Below are 22,279 nucleotides of genomic sequence, written 5' to 3' on the forward strand. Positions count from 1 at the left end.
TTTCATCCACCAAGAGTTAAAGCCCCTCTATCCCTTCATACAGGAGTCTCGTGTCCCTCGAACCCTCTAAATGAACGCAACCTATATACGAGGCGATGAAGCATGCGTCGGGCATAGGAGTTGTGTTCGTTTATTCAACTCGGTCGAAGTCGTAACGTGTGAAAGTCATCGTACGTCATCGACTACAACGTCCCGCAACGAGAAGAGAGTCGCTGGGAGTCGACTCTCGCGCATCGCTGGTGTTGAATCTTGGAATTTCAGGACTGAGGTCACTGCTATAGGCTGATAACGTCACGTCACGATAGCCGCGCCGCTGTATTTTCGCCAGTGTTGTACCCGTTGACGAAATATGGTATCGTTATACGGATACTCGTTACTCCAATAAAAGGTATGGAAATACCGATAACCATACTTCCTTTTGTAATCGAACGGGGTACCGTTAACTCCCCCCCCCCCCCCCCGGATGCGCCAGATGGTTACAGGCCAGTTCATCGAACACAGGGTGCAGATCACGAATGCCTCGTCTACTACGTAGTCGCGGACAAGACTTTTCTTTCATTTTACTTCAGCCACAGCATATTTACATAATGCAGACTTTCTTCTTCTTTTCCTTCAGACCAAGGTTGCTGCACCAAATAGTGCACCTACCGCACACAATGCCACTTGTACAGACGCTGGTAGCCCAACTGCTCCAATGCTCTGAAGGAGCGCGAACAAGCTTCCCTTCACCACTGCGCCGATGGCGCTGTGCCACATGGCCGCCAGCGATCCTGCTACTACTCCTGTTGCGGAGAATCCTAGGGCTCCCAGGACAACAGTCGGACACAGCAGTGCCAGGCCGGCTCCGACTGCAGAATACGACATCAGACATGTAAAACACTCAACTCACGTACCGGTCCTTTGCAAGCTCGTTCATATATACACTCATTTACAAAATATGTGCCATCGAGCTGAGACAGGCTGCTGCTCTGCAAGAAACACTGCTGACTCTCCCTGCTATCTGTGACGCTCTCGGTTCAACGATGGTGAAATTGTCGTGGTCTTCTGCTTTCTAGTCTGGTACTTAAAAGTCAGTGATAAATTTTCCGATTTCTTTCCGATTTTCACGCATTTTATGGCCACCTGGGAGAATTCCAATCGCTATGCCAGAAAACGCTCACCACCAGCAGTAATGCTGCTTGCAAGCGCGGGTTCTGGGAGCGGTATAACGCAACACAAAACTAATCACGCATAAAATGAAACCATCATGCGCGGCTTCATCCATCTATAATCCCTCAGCATGATCCATAATCCAGCGAACTGCACATTTAGCTTATTATGGTTTTTCAGAGCGAATTACATCCTATACTACCTCGTTCGGGATGGAATTCCACTACCTAATCGAAAGCGGAAAGAACGGATGTTACGGGATAGCTCACGTAAATACAAGCGTTCAAGGTTGAGCGAGAGTTTCCTTTATTTAAATACAATAAAAAATGATGTACACACCAAACTAAGTATTCACCGTGCGCACCTAGACACACTGCCATCGCTGTGGCAACTCTTTGGTGCCTTTGGCGTAGAAAGAAGTGGGGTGCTGTCGTGGACATCGCAGGACATCTCTCTGGATGACTTCAATCTGTCTGGAACGTTTTTCATCCAAGCTGCTCTGGCAAAGCTGGATGCTGGCCCAAGCAAATGGCAACTGATTAAGACTAAATCTCAGCTGGCACGGGCAACTAAGGGGCTGGACTAAGGGGCACGGGGCAACACCTCCCAGCGAATTTCGGCTAGGGTTGCGAACGTCAAGTTAGACGTCTGAGGCCGCCATTGTCACATAGAATAATAGCATTTCGGATCAAGAAACATCCGCAAAAAACATCAAATGCTGTTTCTTGCAAATTGTGTTTCGCACGGCACCCTTCATCAACGTGTAGTAGTACTGGGCATTAATCATGACCCGTTGCTCCAAGAAGCTGTGGATGACACCGCGTATGTCCCAGACGACAGTTCTCATGGACTTCCCAGCAGACTTCCCCTGCATCTTGCTTTTCTTTGGCGGCGGGGAAGCCTGATGTCGGCATTCGATGTTGCTTCTTTTTTTTTTTCTTTCTTCACGTTTCATCACGTGTGACAATTGAATGCAAAAATTCGTCTGCCTCGGATTGAAACCGGTTCAGCAGCGACTCAGAGACTGCCATGCGTGCTCCCTTCTGGTCACAAGTAAAGTGTCGGGGAACCCATCTTGTACATACTTTGCGGAACCGTAAGTGCTCGCGAATGATCGTGTCCACGCTGCCGAAGTTTATCTTACGGTGGGTTGCAATGTCCAGAACTGTTACTCGCCGGTTCCCGTGGATCGCTTACTCAACGCCTGCGATGTGCAATGACCAGACTGCAGTCGGACGAACGCGTCCATGTGGTTCATTCGTCAACACACCCCCTCCTTCGTCAAACTGTCTGCACCAGTCATACACTCTTCCCCTTCACCCATACTGTGCCTGTAATCTTTGCCAATCAGCTGGTTTGACGTTCTCCTTCACAAGTAACTTGATTATATGTACCGCTAGCTGTTCCATAGCTGTACAGACACACCGCTCGCCACCATGACAGCTACCGCTGCTGCACGTGTCACTGACTCGAGAACGATTGCACTTCGACCTGTTTTATTCAATTACATTTAGTCATTAAAGTGTCAGTCAAGAGTCAACCTTGAACAACCCTTGAACACTGCTGCACAAAAGTTTACGGAACACGCTCCAGTGCACGGTAGCAGTGAATGTAACCGTACGGACTTAGGCCTATAGACTTTGTCGCTTTACTCTCAAACCACCAGTCTGTGTGCGCTCTTTAGCCTCGTTGCCAGCGACGACACAACGGGGGTGGACTGCCAAGATCGCTCTTCCCATTGGGATGAATACTGGTGGTCGCCGTCTTTAATGACACTAATGAGTATGATCGATAAAAACGTAACATTCCCTATAACTAGTCATCTGGGCAACATCGGAGTAGCGTATCAATGTTCGAAACATCACGGAAAAAAGAAGACTGCTTGCTTCCGCGTGCGATATGCACAATTGTTCACGTGAGGATATCTTTTCTACACAGGTTCCCGAGCGGGAGAAAATGAAACCGCATGAAATGAACATGAACGGACACGAAAATGAACGAAAACACACACGGGAAAATGAAGGAACTCGGCAAACGGCAGTCCAGATGTGCACAGTTCCTATGACTACCACGGGGTGGCAGCACTAATGGCGGCGCCCATTCGTTGAATCGCGTTTTTGTGTATAGGTAACCCAGACAACTGTTTGCAAGTCCGTACAGTACGGTACCATTCGCTGCTATAGCGTGTCATTCTGAGGAAGGAATGGCCGGGCCTGAGCGTGTTCTGTAAACATTTGTCCAGCACTGTACATACTAGGTCTCAGTCAATCAGTCATGTATTTCTATGTTCCACATAAGTCAAATAATCTTCTGTGCGAATATTGAGCTTTCCACTACATACAAGCAAGAACGTTTCAATACTGCGCATTTTGGCTTTCACTGACAGTGGAGTAAGGTACGCGTCTTGTGCAATTAGTGTAGGCGAATGATGTCTGCCAAATTTGTTATTAAAAAAAATCCTAATTGCCTTCCACTAAACAATTCTTCTTTTTCGTTCGTCCTAATGGATACCACGCTGGTGAGCGATATTCTAGCACAGGGCAGATAAGAGTGGTATATCCTGTTACTCGGACGCTGGCGCCGGACGTCGGATTACACTTAATTTTTTTTATAACGACTTTCCATTTACGCGCTCAATATGTTGACTCCAAGATAGTTTGTTGTTCGATAGTTTGTTGTGTTTGTTATGTTGGCCAACGCGCTGTAATTAGAAGTTGTTGAGGGAGAAATTAAACTTTTGTATACGTTTCTCTAAACTTAAAGACATAGCTGTCTTTACATTGATCCTCATTTGCCGCTACTCTAACCATCTATTTCTCTCAGTGCTATGTGTAGAACAAACTGGCCATTTGGTGTTGATATGCATAATCGATATAGAAGTTGATCCTAAGGGGTTGTGAGACCGTTTCCCAGGTAGCGCCTAAACGGAAAGAAATTAAAAAAGACAAAAAAATTATATTAGGTATTATGCTCTCAACCATCAATAATATTTTAGTAGCAATAACTGCAACAATTTTTGTTTTCATAACAAACCATGATTGCAATTGGGATATCTTACGATACCTCTTACCATGTGCTGGGCATGAAAAAATTAATGTGTGCCTTGTGGAATAGATGTCTAGTTCGTGGACTCTTACCCGCAGCTCCGAGAATGAGTCCCATGATTCTTCAGCAACAGTACTGCGCCGACACTGAAACAGACAGTCCAGAATATCCTCCTCATGCATTTTGCAAAGTATGAAATCAGACAGCATAACTGCCGCCACATACTATTCAAAGCATTTTCATTCTATTACTCTAGTGGGCCCCAGGCGAAAAACTTCTCCACTTACAAGTTATTTATGGAACATTAAACATATCCCTCCCCCTTGCAAACAACTTTTTCAGAAAACTGATTCATAAACCACTTGTTATTTTTCGCTTGAGGGCGTATTAACTGGTAGATTTCATTAGGCCATTGCAGCATCAGTGCAGGTAACATTAGTGCAGCGGAAGTTATTTCGCAGTCGCACCCCACATAACAGTATTTTCCGGCAACAAATATATGAAAAAAAAAAGGGGGGGGGCGGTGGAAAGAGTCAGTGGTTGACAATGTTTGCCTACGACGTCAGGGCTCGTTGGTGCAAGACGACCACTTAGAGATGATATAGGGAGTCCATACGTGAGTGAAACGCAGTGGTTTTCTTTTGGCAGGCGACACTATTCAGGAAGTCGGCTTCACCTTACGCTTGCCAGCGTAATGAAGCCCGCTTTACAGTGTTGTCAATGCTGTTTAGTTTGACGCGCGCAGGGGAGAGGGGTCAACACAAGCGATAAAGAGATAACAACAACAACAACAACAACAACAACAACTTTATTGTGAGATGATGAATGGTGAGTTCCACCGCCAGGGGCGACACTCTACCCCATTGGTGGTGGTGACGCGGGGAATCAAGTAAGGAGCCCCTTCACAATAAGGATCGAAGTCCCATTGGTACCCAAAAAGGTAAAGAGAGCTTCGAGGGCAGAACCTAGGATAAAAAGATTAAAAACACTGAAACTACGGCTTATTGGTGTACGAGCTTTCAGGAAGTGGACTGCATTTCATCTGGGTTTTCCTCAGACGCTTTCAGACATATGTCTGCACAGTACCCTTAGAAGTCGGCCCAGGACGCACATTCCCCAGGGCGTCAGTCGTGACGTTGCCCACATATGTGAGGCCGACAACGGGAAGTCCTTTCGCCATCACCACCACCACTACCACCGCCTTTCATCAAGTACGAAAATAATGAGGAGGAGAGCTCGATATAGCCTATAACGTACGGTGTGGTCACGTAAATAATAAGAGGAGAGGAAGCAAATGAAAGGTGAAAAACGTAAAAGGACAAAAGTGCGCAAACTCTGGGAACCAAACCTCAAATCCCCTGGTGGAAGCATATGGTGATGATAACGATGATGATTGGGGCTTTACGGCATCAGCAACTACGACTATATACATATGCGCCAGAACTGTAAAAGCGGACGAATAAAGCGATTATGTTAAAAACAATATACTAAGCAAATAAGGTTATAAAACGCGATGATTAAGTTGTCGTAAAGAAAAAACAATTATATCAGCAGATAGACGGCCAATGCCTCTAAAAAGTAAAAGGGGCGGCTCATCACGCTATACTAGGGCTGTGTGAAGCGATAAACTGCACGTATAAAACTCGTGAAAATGGCAGTGACAGTGGGACTCTTGTAACGGACACGCGATAAGCAGTACTGAAAGCTGTGCGCACTGGTGTGGGACTTCCTCTCTGCGAAGTAGGAATCCATGAGTTAGTTGGGTGTGTCCCAGCCTTAGTCGAGCTCCGTGTAGCTTCGTGCTACCGGTTTCAAGAAGTGTGTGTGTGGGTGTGGGGGGGGGGGGATCCCCTGCACGTTATTTTTTCACCTGACGAAGTTTATTGTTCTCCTGTACACCCTAAAACTGTCCCCATTTCTGGATTATGGTTTACTTCAGGATCGCCCTAACCTCCTGATGAGGAAGGTGAAAAGGGTTACACCCCTGGAAAGTGCAGCTGCCGCAGCTGCACTCGACGGAGGCAACATTTCCTTGAGTTTGAGGGACGAACTCGTTCCGTCGTTCGTTCTTCAAACTGAAGAAAATGTTGCCTTCATCGAATATCCATCAGCTCGCTTGCACACTTCTCATCTGTTGCTGTCTGCACGTTCGTTCTCGGGTATCCCCACGCGACCCTACAAAACATCAAAGAGAGACTCTCGTAATTTACTCTACTGGCCAAGTTTGTCACAGAGCTTCTTGCGCTCGAGAAGTGCATAATTCTGATTTCGCCTCGTTTGCATACCAAAGTTTGGCGACATATCTTACGTGCTCGTTTTCGTATTTTTGAGAAAGAGGGTGGCGTATTCAAATAATGGTCGCCTCCAATTCCGCTGCCTCGCATTTTCGAGAAAACATCCGAGTAAAAAGGTAATTAATGAATTTTAGGCAATTAGTCGTCCAGTAGTTACGTGCTCTTCCCACAGGACGTCCCTATGGCCGTGTAACGCGCCAACAGAAATGGCACCAGTGCTGCTCTCACAGCCTAAAAAGAGAGGGAAAAAGAAAGAAAGAAGAATCTGTAACGGATAAAAAAAAAAAAAAAACCCTGTATAATCGGTAATGCATTTGTTGACGGTAGAACATGCTTTCACGCGTACGTCATAGACGAACTCAGCGAAAATTGAAAACATTCGACTTGGCAGCTCATAACCACCAGGAGTGGGGATGTATCATTCTAATACCTATATTGTATCACAATTATTATGTAATACATTTTTGTGTTAGTACCGTGGTATTACGTATTATAATAACACATTTTCGAAAAGTATTTGTTTTGAGTTATAATATGCCAGAGGTGTGCAGTATTAATATATTTTTAATTATAATACAAATACGATAATACTTCTGAAACAGTGTAGTACAAGTCATACAGCAATACTGGCAATACATATTTTGCATATTATCATACTAACCCAAATACTTTTTGAAAACGAGTATACAAAAATGTGCTACAGTAATACAATTATAATACAATGTATTATAATACATGTCCACCCATAACAATCACGGCATCCTGTGCACGAATTTTCTTGACATAGAATTTACGTCCTTCCGATCGTTCATGTAATGTTTTGGCGTTACATTTTGGTGTAGGGTTAAATTCACTGAATAGCCATAATTAATTTCCTAGAAAAAAGTTAATGAAACAAAAGTTGAAATGAACTGTCACCAAAGTAAACTGTACGCCCAATACCTCGCGGACGTCTCCAAGGGAGAGAGAGTACCCCCCCCCCTTTTTTTTTTTTCAACTTTGCTTTCCTAGACCGTATTCGTGGAGGAGGGCGTTGTTAACATGAAAAATTTAATTACAATTTGCTGTTATCGTATGGTCCTTGGCGCAGCTTTCCTTCCTTCGTAAATATCACGCAAACAATCCGAGAATATCGAAATGCAGAAGCTTCTGCAGACTTCACCCAAGTCTGAAACCGAAACTTTACGACCTCATTGTCGGCTGACAGAGCGCTATCGGTATCACAGGTATCTGGCAACTCCGAGTTACTTTCAGCCGGCGAAAAATAGCCAGAGTAGCGAAAATGACGTCATAACTCTGCGGCGAAAATTAGCCAGAGTAGCCATGGAGTGACAACTCTAGTCTACTCTGCTCTGAAGAAGGGTAGCCGTCGTTTCTGACGTCACACATAAGCTCGCAACCAACCGTCTTGTTGACAGACAATATTGGGTGGTGTTCTATTTCGAAATGTAGGATTGGTTAAAACCTGTCGAGAATTTTCAAAATCTGCTGGAGTGCACGCATCTGCGTTAAGTTTTAAACAGAGTGTCTGCCAGCACTTCCACATCGTCTCGCCCGTCAGGTCGCCAAGGCCAGTCCGCCATTTTGAGCGCAGAGTAACTCTAGCCGTTCGAAAATTACGGTCAAAGGTGGCTACTCTGCAGTCACGCGATGATAAAGGCTCTGACGTCGTTACCCAACTCCTGGCTGCTCGGGTTGAATAAGAAAACGCACCCACAGTCAGTTTTGAATTCCACTGGTTGAGCGTCTGAGTTGCAAATTGTCAAGTCAGCGTTTGTCCTGCCTTTCAACACTTAAAAGCGTTAAAAAATGGAGGCACATCTGAAACTGTGTTTTTGATGCGATACAGTGACTTGTCTTTCGGGCTCTGCACAAGTCGAACTTTGAGAAAATGCGAGCGAATCATGTGTGGGACAGTTTAGACAAGTGGACGTTGGACAGTGAGTGGACGTTGTCAAAAGCTTTTACCTGCGTGGTCTGAGTGTGACGATGTTTCAAAATAGGATATCAACGGGTAAGTCGCGTTTTTTCGATATCCGTCGAAATCGTTTTACAGAATGAAATCAGCTAGAATTTACCTTTTTGTTCTGGGCTCCACCACTTGTGAGGGAACAAAATACAAATACACATTTTTGGGACGGGGGCTTTGCATGGCGGGCAACACCAAAGCGTTGGCAACACGAACCGAAGCAACGTTGTTCGGGCATTCCGCGATATCCCAGCGTTCAAAGCCCTAGATCTCAAAATCCACAACACCAAAATCCCAAATTGCAACATCAAAGCTTTTGTCTGCGAAGTCTGAGGATGACCGAAATGGGATATATCGGTGGGCAACGTGTCAGACGCGTGTTTTGGCGCGTTTGTCCGTCGAAGGAAGCGAACATTTTAGTGGAGGTTAGGCTTAGCAGGGCGGACGCACTATAGCAACACCAAGGCGTTGTCAACACAAAATGAAGCAACATTGATTAGTTTGGGTTTGGGCCATCTCGCAGTAACCCAAGTCGCACAGACTAGTGCACAGACTAGTCGCACAGACAGAATAGTCGTAGCACATCCTATCGGGCCAGTCGCGGGAGCGACTGGCGCTCCAGCGGCGGAAATCGGCCGATCCTCCCCGGTCAGAAGCCGATGTCATGCCGAGCTGGCCGAGCGACGAGTGGTGTGCGAAGAGAGCCGGGAGAGAGAACGACGAGGAGGAGAGACTGTGCGGTGGAGGTGACGTACCAGCATTTAGTTTTTTTTTCTTTTTGTATTAGCTGCGTTGAGCATGCGCAGCGGTGACGTCGAGCGCGCTTCTCCCAACAAAGTTTCTCGTTTCCCGGCTGCTGGTACCACATTTGATCGGTGGTGCTTTACAGTACCTTTAAAGGTACTGTAAAGCACCACCGATCAAATGTCATTTAGTGTGGCTATTCGATAGTCCAAGCCACCAGAACAAAAACTGCGCAAGTTTCATTCCAATCGACGGTACAATTAATTAGAAAATTACAATTAAAGATTACGGGCAACACTGTACTAGGTATCCGAAATGTAATCCGTACTCCTGACACATACGGCGGCAACCACATTGCATGCGTAGGACACTGGGCCCGACATAACAATCCACCACAATCCACCATAAAATCCGCCCCTGCAATCCACACAACGATCCACATGTGAGGATAAACGGATAAGCGAACTGAAATGAAATGCTAAGACGTTGAAAAAAAAATGTGTCAGACGTTCAAGAAGCCAGACACGGTCGGGACCTGCTTGTTCACAGAGGTCCACAAAGGGAGTTTGTTCGTTCGAAAGAGGCCGCGAACAGAAGGAGCGCGCAGGCGCAGCAGAGAAGTAGGGAGAGCCTCCATCGAACAGCGGCCAGCGCTGGGTTGGGTTACTTCGCAACAGGTCACCGCAGCTCATCCAAAACAGCCGTCAAACTAAGGAAGCCGCCATTAGGCGTCCCCGTGTTGCCAGGCCAGAACTGGCGGAGCCCGCTAGCTTTGGCGGAGGAAATCTGAACAATGGTTTTGGTTCATGTTTGTCGTTTTGTCATTGTGTGTACCAAACAAAGACGTGTGAAACGTGATAAAAAGCGATTAAATCTAGAGTGGGGTCATATCTTGTGTGTTTTATTGTTCCGATGTGTTCTTTTAGACTGGCCTCCACCTCTGAGCTTTCTAACTCGAGCCTACATAGATTTCGGTTTCTATTCCGTGGTTGTCAAACCTGTCAAGCCATAAAACGCGTGAACGTGCCTTTAATTAGTGAGTTTATTGGCGATTTCAAAGATATCGTGGTTACCGATGCCTGTAAATGGAGCCGGAATTCGAGAGCTTCGACGCTCTGTTTCGGAAGTTAGCAACATAAACATGAAACTCCCCATTGGCCTCTGGCGATGGAACTCCCCTATCTTAAAATAAAGTTGTCATTGTTGTTGCCCAATAAATGCATAAAAGTGAACTGCAAGCAGTGTAGAGAGGGTGGATCAGGAGCATCTTTCCTAAAGTAAGTAGCCTGCTTTTCCAACTTTCATGTGTGTGAAATTCTTCCACTATGTTTTTGAGTGGATTAAGTTTGTATTTTCCCTGGCCGTGCAGCTTTGTACATCAGAGTGCCAATATGTACAAACATAGCTTTATATTTGTAATATTCACTCAAACCTATAAATTTCAACATCAGAAATATTTTACTAACACAGTATTGACTAAAGGGCACATGCCGCAAGGTAGCATGCCGCTTAGCACCCACCTTATCCCAGTTACTTATATTTGTTTGATTACTTTATTATTTATTTACATTTTTATTTTATTTTTATTTATTATTTACTTTATTACTTTATTTATACTATTGTTGATTTGTTACTAAGGAAAAAACTGTATTTCAGATACAAGTACACACACATATAGGAGCACCTTGTATTTTCCTCAAGATAATACACGCACTCAGATATTTTCAGTCCGGGAATATGGCAAGCAGATGCTGCACCATCCCATTAACAGCTCCACTCGAGAAGGCTCTGGGGATGCATGCACCTGCAGCTGGAGATCCTATAGCTTTTTCCGACACATTTGAAGGTGTATTATGAGTATGCTACATAAAGATAAAAGGGCACTACTTCTGTTGTTTCTGTAACATTGTTAATGAAAATTTGTCGCCCTCACAGGCTTCCACAACAACATACGGAACGATATTCCAAATGGGTTCAGCGACTTGAGGAAGTGAATGTGAAATCCTACACTGACTGCAAACACGACCTCATGTGCTCCACTCATTTTCAGCAATGCTTCTTTTATAGTGGACACAGTCGAGCTGTACTGAAGCCTGGTGCATGCCCTAGCGTTCCGGCACCAGGTCAACAAAGTATACATGTTCAGGTGATGGAGCTTACACTGTTTCATTCCTTTTAGTGTCAGTGTGCCTCTGTAGTTATTTGTGAAGTTTCTCAATTTTATCCTGCTTGTGCTTGTGTGCAGGTCATGCAAGAGTATCCAACAGCAAAGTGTGTCTCAGATGCAAACCTCTTCAAGCATTTGCCATGAAGCCATGATACAGGAACGGCTTCACTTGGGCCATTCAGTTGAAAGTGTGCTTGCAGCGTACTTTTTGCTTGAGCAAGGGTTTTCAAATCCTTTAAAAAGTAAAGTACTAATTAAAAGCACATGATGCTGCATAAATGTAATTTTTAAAAGCCAGAAAAGCCAAAAAAGGGTGGCCAGATAGTTTGTGTGAGGCATATTCATCTAGCACATGTTACATGACTAAAATTCATGTGCTAACCACAAAACTATGGCTTAAATCTTTGTGCAATTATACCAAAACCAAGGAAGAATCTCCAGCAAAGTGCGCGGACACTACGACTGACTACATCAAGCAGGTATGTGCTACAACATGTTCTACATCGTGGCTGCTCAGTCGATCATCTCTTTTATATGGGGAGTACCGACACTGACAGTGCAGTGTGGTGAATGCTTCTGTGTGATACAGTCACAGCTTGTTACAGAGAAAGTCAATGCAATTGTATTTTCACTGAAACAAAATAGAATCATCTCTCGATTGATGAAATTCACAAATTCCCTTATTTTATTAACAGTGCCCTCTCAAGCAAAACCCATTTCCTTATTTATTGCAAAATTATAAGCCTCGCATTATGAATCTCAATTAATTACAATATTTTGCAGGAATATTGACCATTCATAAATTGTGTGTTAATTGTATTCGATACAATAAAGTAGACCACTCATGATCACCATCCATTCTTTTAATATAGAGGTGTACCTGTGTCGAACAGCCTGTGTACCTACAACATTATATTTACGGTCTGACTTTTTTGAGTTAAACTCATCTCCTACTGATTATTACCCCGAATCAGTTGAGCCCCAATTTTGGTTGAACATGATCTCTGTCTGAACTCCAATCATGTATCATATCTACTAATTAGTGGCAATATCAATGCGTATGTATGACATAAAGTGATTTTAGTGCAAAAATAAACTATGCAAGGCGCGTTTGACAACATTCAGCATTTGCGACCATTAACTGCGACAACTGTATATTTGACTTCCTTTACCTGAGGTTCAGTTGCACAGAGAAAAGAGAAAAATTACGAAGCTTATAACACCCAAATGCATCAGAAGCACCTGATGTCATCCTGATTTACAGATGGGAAACTGAAAGGCTGTACCTCCACATTTTTCTTCCCTTTTCTAGGAAGCATACTTTAAAAAAAAAAGATTGACACAAGTATAGTTTGCTCAGACGTAGCGCTGTAGAACAGCATCCCATCCACAACTACGTTTTTACATGCTTCTTGGCAGCAGCAGCTACATGTCTGTCGACTATCCCGTGAAACAGCTTAATTTTACTGTACTGTTCTCTAATGAAATCGTGACTCTCAGATTTTCTTTGTTGCAACAAAGTTGTGTGTTGCCCTCTCATTCACCTACACATTTCCCTCTACTTCGTGCATTTGAATAGCTACTCTGCCTGAATCACGGCAGGTTGTGATATCGCACATCGACCCACAGAGCTCTGTGCGAAGTACCGTCAACATGCGCAGTTCATTCGATGCAAACAACTTGATGCATCTGTTAATAGTCCAATTGCATGATGCAGCGATGATCCATATGCTGCGTACTTCACTTCGCTAAACTTGAAACGAATTCACAAAAACGAACGCAGGTCATCGTTCATGGTAGAAGTGGTAAATGGCACGCAAATGTAAAGGCCACAGCACCGACAACACTACTCCAACAAACGCGACGACGTAAACAAGGCTTGAAGCCCGGAAGCCACAAATCACCAATTTCACAAAACTGTGCAGCATACTGTAGATCAAGAACTTCGAAAAATACGTTTCCTCAATTCACAAACCGACGATTTCGCATTATCTTCGCCTTCGCTGTGCTTCTTGTTGACATTAGGAGCATTTAGGCTTGGCTTGGGCAAGTTGCCAGTTGGATGGCTTGGATTGAGTCTGTAATCCACTTGGATCCAAACAATCATCCAACTTTAGGCACAGTGTGCCCAGACACTTTATACTTTGCGCCAAGTATGGGGAGAGATATTTCTGTGCTAATAACTGTGGGACGTCTGATGGCTGCCGCCGCCATTTGACGCGCTGAATAGGGAGAAATGCATGGGAAGATGGCGACTTACTCCCACCTGCTTCGCAAAAACAGGGGTTAACAGGTAAAACTGTTAACAGGGGTTTCAGAATGCATAGGTAAACAGGAAAACTGATAATATGGTTACTAAAATAACGAAGTTCCAATGTAATAGTGTGTAATACCAATTTTCAGTGTTGCCCGCTGTACAGGGGGTTGTTTGACACCAGGCGTCGCCCCGCTCCACTACGCCGCATCTTTCATGGCAAATAAAAAATATTTATAGCGCGTTGTCGGTCGTATGGTTCCGCATATGGTATTTAGAAGCAACAAAGTCTCTAGTCACATCACCGGCATATCATGCTTGTCTACTGCTTTACAGTACCTTTAAGTTACGACTTCGTCGTGTTCACAGGTAAGAAGCCGCTAAAGTGTGCTTCTGTGGTTAACTGTAACGTGTTGTGTTAGTACAAGACTTCTTGCGACGTTTCACAGAGTACATGCAGCGCCGTACATTCAAACTGTCATGCCCTCGCTATCGTGCAACCGTCGCCAATTTCCGAGACAAAGTAAACGCATAACGCTTATCTCCAGAAGTGGGCATAGTTGCAAGTGGTGCAAGTTTGTTTCGTTGGTTTGCTCCGCTGTCACGGTTGTGTAACAGTTCGGGGATTAGAATCGGTCTCTTCAATTAGATTGCTGTCTGTCTGATGTATCAGTGCGTCCGCTCTTGTGGGAAGACACTTTGCTGTCGGCTCGCGCGGCGCGTGTTCCTATGCGTCACCAGTCGTGCTTTTATTTTCTAATTCGCAGGTGCACCGGTGATGTGACCGAATTACGCAACGTCGCGCTGGAAGAGGTACAAGAACGTACAAAAGGAGGCCAGAGAGTTGTTGCAACAAATTGAAGATGGCCAGGGCATTTTTTTTTTAAATCTCATCTCCAGCATTCGTGAAGAAAGTGGTGTTATTATATACATTATATATTATATATGGTATATACTATATACTATAAACACTCATATATCTAAGTATATAAATAAAGTCCCTTAGACCCGGTCCTCTTTAATTTTACAGTGTAATATATGTGTTGCTAAGGGCAAAACGACACTCGTTGAACACCTTGTATGTGGTCTCCTTCCTCTACCGCAGGTTGACTTTCTGGCATGCATTGGACGAGCAACACTACCTTCTTCAGTTATCCTCATCATGAAATGCTTATTGACCAATGACCTTGCCTTAAAACACAGCCTCAGGGGTCTGCAGAAGAAAAAGGCTTTCCAGCAACTCGCCCTTCGTGGATGTGTTGTTATGGGTATGTGGAACACATACGGTTTAGATTCGGATGTAGGTTGACAACTCTACAAACTTCTTTTCAGAGGCAGTGAAACGGTGCTAGAGAAGGTGAAATTGGACGACGCATAGGAAAGCTAGCTGAAGAAAGAAGCTGAAAGTTAGGCGGAAAAGAGGAGAGATAAAAGAGGGTGGGGCCAGAGGACGGACGATTGATAGTCAGATACCAAGTACACACATCTATGGAGGAGCACTGTCAGGCATGCGTGCTGTTTTGTAATATTTTGTACCTGCAATACGTTGACCTTTATGTCTGTGATGCTTTAAAACATAGTATTAAACAGTCATACTGATACGTGTGCATCTGGCTTTTTAATACAGACATAGGATGAGTATTACTAACAGCAAGAGCAGAGAGAATACCTTAAGGATCAGAATGTGGAGAAAAGACGTGACAACAATATTATTGGGGTGAGGGACCGGACAGATGTCGGGCGCTGACACCAGCACAATATTGGGATGATATCGGCAGAGGACAACGGCCCGACATCTGGGTAGTTTCATTTTAAATCGAACAACGTGTGAAAGTCGTATTTTTTAATTCGCCCAGAAAAAATATATGTTAGAGGACAGCTCAAACGACGCAAATCGCGCCACGTGCGATGCTCGTGCGTGTAGTAGTTTCCGCGTAGGGGAGGAGGAAAGTCTGAGGCTGCTTCAGCACGCTTTCTTCTGGACCGACTTTGACGGGATCTAGCACCGGTAATTTTATCTGTAGGAACTGGAGGTTTTTTGTGATTATAGGCTACACCATAGACATTGTCGACAGTCACCCACATAACTCTGAGAGCCGCAGATTTTCTGTTAAAAAATGCTAAACTTGGCGTAAACGTTCAAAAAGGTCAAACTTTGTTACCAATTTGCTTCATGACGGAACCTCTGAGAACATCGAGCTTAGTGCCATTCGATAGGACATTGAAAGAGCTTTCGTGCTGTATAGAGCTCATTTTTCTCATCCCAGATATTTCTGTGTTATTAACGTGAAAATCACACATAGTAGGCGAAAATTGCCAATGTTGCATCTCAGTTTTCTCAAAAATGCCATCTTCGATTTCCTTGATTATTTTTGAAAAGGTGGCGTCATGTCTCTACCTTAGACGCCAAGTGAGACAATCTTTTATTTTTGCCTGAGAGACGCGCAGCGATTTTATTTGTCAGGCAGGGTGCACGAGGCTGCGGCCTTGCGCGCCCCACCCACGAGCGCGCGACTTTCAACCTCTTCTTTGCTACAGGTGTCCCGCTGACGGAGAAATGACCACACTGCGTGAGCTTGTTGTAGTGTCCCCAGAGCATCACTTTACGTTTACCCAATGGCCTTCGAGTTCCGTCAGGCTTATTCAAACCGTGGGAGAGTATATGAGTTGCCTGTGCGCCCTTGACGAGAAGCCCCAGTTCGACGAACATAATTTAATGGTGGCAGCCACCACCAGCAGGGATCTCGCAATGGGCACATTTTACGTTGTTCGAAACTTCCGTTTTTCGTTCTTTTACCAATGAAAAGGATGTGCCTTTCACACTGCCTGAGGGACTGGCGGCAACCTGAAACAAAAGCTAAGATGTTGCCAGTGGATAAAGATCTCTACGAAGCGCTTCATTTCTTCTCACTGCTTTGTCGGTATGTTCGTCGAACTGGGGCTTCTCGTCAAGGGCGCACAGGCAACTCATGTACTCTCCCACGGTTTGAATGAGCCTGACGGAACTGAGAGACCATTGGGTAAACGTAAAGTGATGCTCTGGGGACACTACAACAAGCTCACGCAGTGTGGTCATTGATTTCTCTGTCAACGGAAAACATGTAGCAAAGAAGAGGTTGAAGGTCGCGTGCTCGTGGGTGCGCAAGGCCGCAGCCTCGTGCACCCCGCCTGACAAAAAAAATCGCTGCGCGTCTCTCAGGCAAAAATAAAAGATTGTCTCACTTGGCGTCTAAGGTAGAGGCATGACGCCACCTTTTGAAAAATAATCAAGGAAATCGAAGATGGCATTTTTGAGAAAATTGAGATGCAACATTGGCAATTTTCGCCTGCCATGTGTGATTCTCAAGCTAATAACACAGAAACAACTGGGCTGAGAAAAATGAATTCTATACAGCACGAAAGCTCTTTCAATGTCCTATCGAATGGCACTAAGCTCGATCTTCTCAGACGTTCGGTCATGAAGAAAATTGGTAACAAAGTTTGGCCTTTTTGAACGTTTACGCCAAGTTTGGCATTTTTTAACAGAAAATCTGTGGCTCTCAGAGTTCTGTGGGTGACTGTCGACAATGTCTATGGTGTAGCCTATAATCACAAAAAACCTCCAGTTCCTAGAGATAAAATTAGCGGTGCTAGATCCCGTCAAAGTCGGTCCAGAAGAAAGCGTGCTCAAGCAGCCTCAGACTTTCCCCCTCTCCTACGCGGAAACTACTCCACGCACGAGCGTCGCATTTGGCGCGATTTGCGTCGTTTGAACTGTCCTCAAACATATATTTTTTCTGGGCGAATTAAAAAATGCGACTTTCACACGTTGTTCGATTTAAAATGAAACTACCCATCTATGGCCGATATCTCTACGATATCGCCAAATGTTGCAAAAAGTTATTGGGGCGATGTCGGGGCCGGTATGTGCCCGATATCTTTGGCCGGTTGCTCCCAGTAATGGCCCGATACCTTCCCGATCGATTGTGCTACCTGGGTAACGTTGTTGTTGGGTCAGGGACCGCAACCGAAACTGAACCCGAACCGAAAACCGCTAAAAACCCGTATTTTTCGCGGAAGTGGAACTGAACCGAAATCTGTTGATTCAAGCTGCTACCGGTTCGCGAAACGGTTCAGACGTAATGTGCCTTGTGAGAGATCAGAACTACGATCTACACAGCGGAATGTGCCGCGTTGCCAAAAAAATTCAAAACCGAAACTGAACAAAATAAAACTGCAAACCCAAGTGCGCGACGTATATCCCTCTCGCAGCAATTCGTTCATTCAGTTCTGTTAGTTTGGTGGTCGTCTTTTTGGCAGTTGTAGGCTTCCTCGCACGCGATTTTTTGTTCAGCAGCCGCAAGTCTTCATTTTTGGCTGTGAAAATACCAGCCAGTCCCTGAGAAGGATATAATAGTGTGTGTACGACGGCTGAACATATAGGAGTACACGCTACTGTAACGTTGCACCTGAAATGTAGATTGTTCCCGTTGAAGGGTTTCCTGTAATAAATAAATAAATAAATAAATAAAGCCATGGCAATCTGCTCAAAAGCTAAATTTCCTGAACCGGTTTAAACCGGTTCGAAACCGGTATTTTGCGCTGCAGCGGATCTGAACCCGAACAGAAAAAAATAACGGTTCATATGCGTGGTTTGGGTACGCCACCCATGGTATCCCACCGTTCAATCTGCCAGATCTCAAAATCCGCAATACCAAAATTCGAAATCGCCACAGGAACACGTCAGCTTCGCGTGTTTTCGAAGTCAATCGAAGCCGTTTTAGGGAATGAAATGCACCCTTGTGCGACGATTGGGCTACGGCGGAAGTGCAGCAGCAGCAACAACAACAGCAGCAGCAGCAGCAGCAGCAACAACAACAACAACAAAGGTTGGTTGCACCTATATACTGAGACGTACACGTGTATACTAGTCCAAGTTTGTTGACCGCAGGTCCCCGCGCGTGGTTGTGCCATCTTAAACTGTGCCGATATGGGATTTTGAACATGTAGATTTTTGACCGTGCGATTTCAAGACACCGCCCAAAGTTTGTTGCCTGTTCCTCAAGGCACGCACTTGTTTCGGACGCGCACAACAGAACACATTTTAAATACCGGTGAATTAGGGTATACAACAAGTGAAATAACATATGTGGATGTGCTGAAACCACTTACCAGTTCACGGATCAACCACTACAGGTTACTTCGACGCGTGGTAACCGACGAGATAACAAAACGAAACTATGCGTAAACTCTCCACTGTTGTTTACTGCGCACACCGTAACCCGTGAAGTCCTCTTTCTCCGCGTCCACTGTGCTACAGCTATAGCGCTGCGGCGGCATAGTCGCCATCTATGATGTTCACTGTAAAGCCGTTGTGTCGCAATCTGCCGGCTACCGAGAGACGGGCGGACGGCGAGCCTAGCCGAAGCAGTCACATCGCGTCATACTGCGTTAGAGAGAGTCATTTGTGACACCCGTCGTCTGCTCCAATCCAGATGTTGCATAAGCATAATTTCATTGTTCATAAGTTGCATAAGTTCAGAGCACCCAACCACTACTTTCGTGCCACCCAATCACGCACATTGCGCGACTACGCTCAGAATCTGTGCCTTGCTGGCTGCGAACGTTTACGAGCGCGTTTTTGGATGTTTTTTTGAGCTGAAAGTTTCGTGTTGGGTAATAAAAGCTCTCCTGATTAACAATGTGTGGCAATATTTCAGTTCCACCAGGAAATACACCGTGCGGGCGAAGCAGCAATTTTGCGCAGCAGTATAGTGTCGCCATATGCTCGCGGGTTCACGGATGATTCACAAGAACGTCAGCCGGTTTAAACATCACTCCAACTGAATGTTCATCGATAGGGTGCACCGCTAACTCAACGCAGGTAGCTAACGCTAACTCAAACTAACGCTCAACGCTAACTCAACGCGATGTAGGAGCGAGCCACGGCATGTGATTTACAAAGCGGCGCGTTTCATACCGCATACATATGATTTATACAGCTCTGTTGCGCTCTGTCTTGCGCTGACGACTTGATTTCTTGTTACATACATATGGGGTTGCAGGACAGGGAATGACTATCCCTTCTTTTCTTGTGTGGTGCTTTTCTGGAAGGGGATGTATCGCTGCAACAGTGGCTCTGGCCTATGAACAACATAGCAACAACAAAGCAGAAAAGAAGTATCGTGTTGGTATATAAGCAGCGCACAAGTGTATCTGCACTGCATGTCTAATTTCACGGAAGGGTAGAATACACATACAGCGCACAATATTATACGATACACAATTCAAAGTGAAATTAAAGGCACACACACACACGCACAACACACTACACAAACAAGTACGATTGTCGTTGAATTGAAGGTAAGGCTCCGGGGGTACCTTGAATTTTTGAAACTGTAACGGTATTCTGGAAGCCCATATCGAACTGTGTCTGAAACCACCCTTCATTTCCAGAAAATGGCCCCATATTTTAAATAATCATAAATTAACCATCCCGAAACACACATGGAGGCCGCCACTTTTTAGACGGAATTTGTTTAGGCGGTCTATACCGCTGGCGTAAGTAGTATCAGTGTTCTTCAACCCCTCCCTCTCTACGGAGCATACGGGAATGTAGACAAGCCATGGTGGCAGGGAGCGTCTGCTCAATCGACGTGGCCTTCGTCGTCGAAGTGTTTTTTATTTGTAGGATTGCTTGCCAATGCCAAAACACGTTGTTGTGCGCCTAGCATTCGTGCAATTATACTGTCGCGTTTCCGGCCTGCGGCTAACTGGCGAAGAGCACCATGAACTTCACGTATTATCAACCGAGCTGTGCTACGCCTACATACGAAAGTTATTTTTGTTGAAATGGCTATCCTTTGCTATCCTTGCTATCCTTTGGTGCTGTCCTCTTTGTCGTCGTCGAACGAGGCAGGTGCCGCATCCCTCAGCGACTTTTCGAGTCCAAATCGGCCGTCAGGTGGACAACCTCGTAACATTCTGATGCCAAATGCTTCCAGCACACACGACCGTTGCTTTGGTAAGTTCAGAGCACTAACCACTGGCTTCGTACCACCCAATCACGCACAAAATCAACGGGTAACTTGGTACGAAACATCTTTGTTGTTAGACGAAGTTGTATGTACTGACCAGCCAAAGGAGAACGATGAACGCCAAATTTAGGCGAAGAAAACGGTGCTCGTGGTGCCTGTATGTACGAGCGGCTCTCGATTTCGCTTTCAGCCTGACGATTGCTGGCGATTGCGGAACCGCGAGCAAGTAAACAAGCCAAGAAGAGCCAAAGCGAAAGCTGACCGTGACGTCACTGATTTTAGCAGATGAGCGAACGACAAAAAAAAAAAAAGAAAAAAAAAAGAAAAAAAAATCGATGTTATCCGTAAACACGGGGTATTTGTCCAAACTATTTTGGAGGTACATTTAGTATAGGCACCAATCTTTGTGCCTGCTCGCTTTTGTTGTGATCTGTAACAATGAATATTCCCTGGAGCGGACCTTTAAAGGGGTTGTGAAACCACATGCAACACACTAAATCTATGGCATCGTTTCATACGTTGACTAGAGTAGCTTGATGGGCTTGTTGGTACATGATTCAGAGAACAAGGAGCAGTCAAAAACAGGGACAACGACACAAGAAGACACACAAACAGAGTTGTTTGAAAGCTCTGTTTGTGTGTCTTCTTGTGTCGTTGTCCCTGTTTTTGACTGCTCCTTGTTCTCTGAGTTTCATACGTTGTCGTCCCTGGAGCCAACACGCAAAGTCCCACATTCCTCAATCGAACGTTTTTTTTTCTTTTTCTTTTTTTTTTACTATTGGGCTTTCAAAACGGAAATTCTTTCAAGCCACCGTCGACTATGGCGCCGAACAGCGCCGAGACACATTGACAGACGAGCAGGAAGTGACATTTTAGGTGTGCGCACTTGCCCGAAGTTCCCGAAGGTCACCGTACTGAAGCCTTTGTCCGCTGGCCGCCTCCCTCTTTACAACCGCTTACGTCGTCATAGAAACGGAAAAGCATGCGCTTCCTTTCTCCAACATGAACGTCATTCCGAAAATGGTCCAGGAGGTTAAGAGCTGAGGGCGATGGAAGAGCTCGCCCAGCGCGCGGCCTTCGTAGTGCCACAGATTGGTAACGCGGGATCGCAGAGACATTGTGTTTTGATGCACATGTTCAGTACACATAGATCAATATTTCCGAGGTGCTTTCATCAACAAAAGTTTGGAAATGGTTTCAGTACCTCTTTAAGGTTGCAAACAAACTATCATAGTTCACGATCAATACGACATTAAGATGTCAAAACATCACCTTGTCAAGTCGTAGAGAGCAATGGGGTAGAGGGAATGAGTGAGGGGAATCAGGTGGCCGCGAGGGCGGGTGGCGAACACACCCTCAAACTCTGTCAACATTTCACATGGCCGCGAATGGAGACGTGAAAGATGATGTTGAGTCGTGTGATGTGTGTCAGAGAGTAAAACCACCAGGTACCACCAAAGGTACCACCAGAGAGCCGACAAATGACGTTGCCATAACACTCCTCAGTTCCCTCAGTCATTCATCTCGACTTTGCCGAAACCGAAAAGAACTCCGGAGGAGCCAGAAAAACTCTGGCATTAAAGAAACATACCGTCGACGAGCATACCCGGCTAATCAACACCCGTCGAAGTGGAGAAGATG

The 22,279-nt window shown here is 45.1% G+C and overlaps 2 long non-coding RNA genes across 2 annotated transcripts; one reads left to right on the plus strand and one right to left on the minus strand.

Moving 5' to 3' along the window:
* Positions 1-554: 554 nt before the first annotated feature.
* LOC135386153 (uncharacterized) lies at positions 555-18,856 on the minus strand. The gene is made up of 3 exons (XR_010420611.1): positions 18,774-18,856; positions 4,287-4,340; positions 555-848 (listed from the first exon to the last, which is right to left on the minus strand). It is a non-coding gene; the product is annotated as an uncharacterized LOC135386153 (long non-coding RNA).
* LOC135384049 (uncharacterized) lies at positions 13,788-15,223 on the plus strand. Its single transcript, XR_010420223.1, has 3 exons — positions 13,788-13,991; positions 14,390-14,890; positions 14,955-15,223. It is a non-coding gene; the product is annotated as an uncharacterized LOC135384049 (long non-coding RNA).
* Positions 18,857-22,279: the final 3,423 nt, after the last annotated feature.

This window comes from Ornithodoros turicata, chromosome 2, assembly GCF_037126465.1.
Source record: "Ornithodoros turicata isolate Travis chromosome 2, ASM3712646v1, whole genome shotgun sequence".
Lineage (NCBI taxonomy): Eukaryota > Metazoa > Arthropoda > Arachnida > Ixodida > Argasidae > Ornithodoros > Ornithodoros turicata.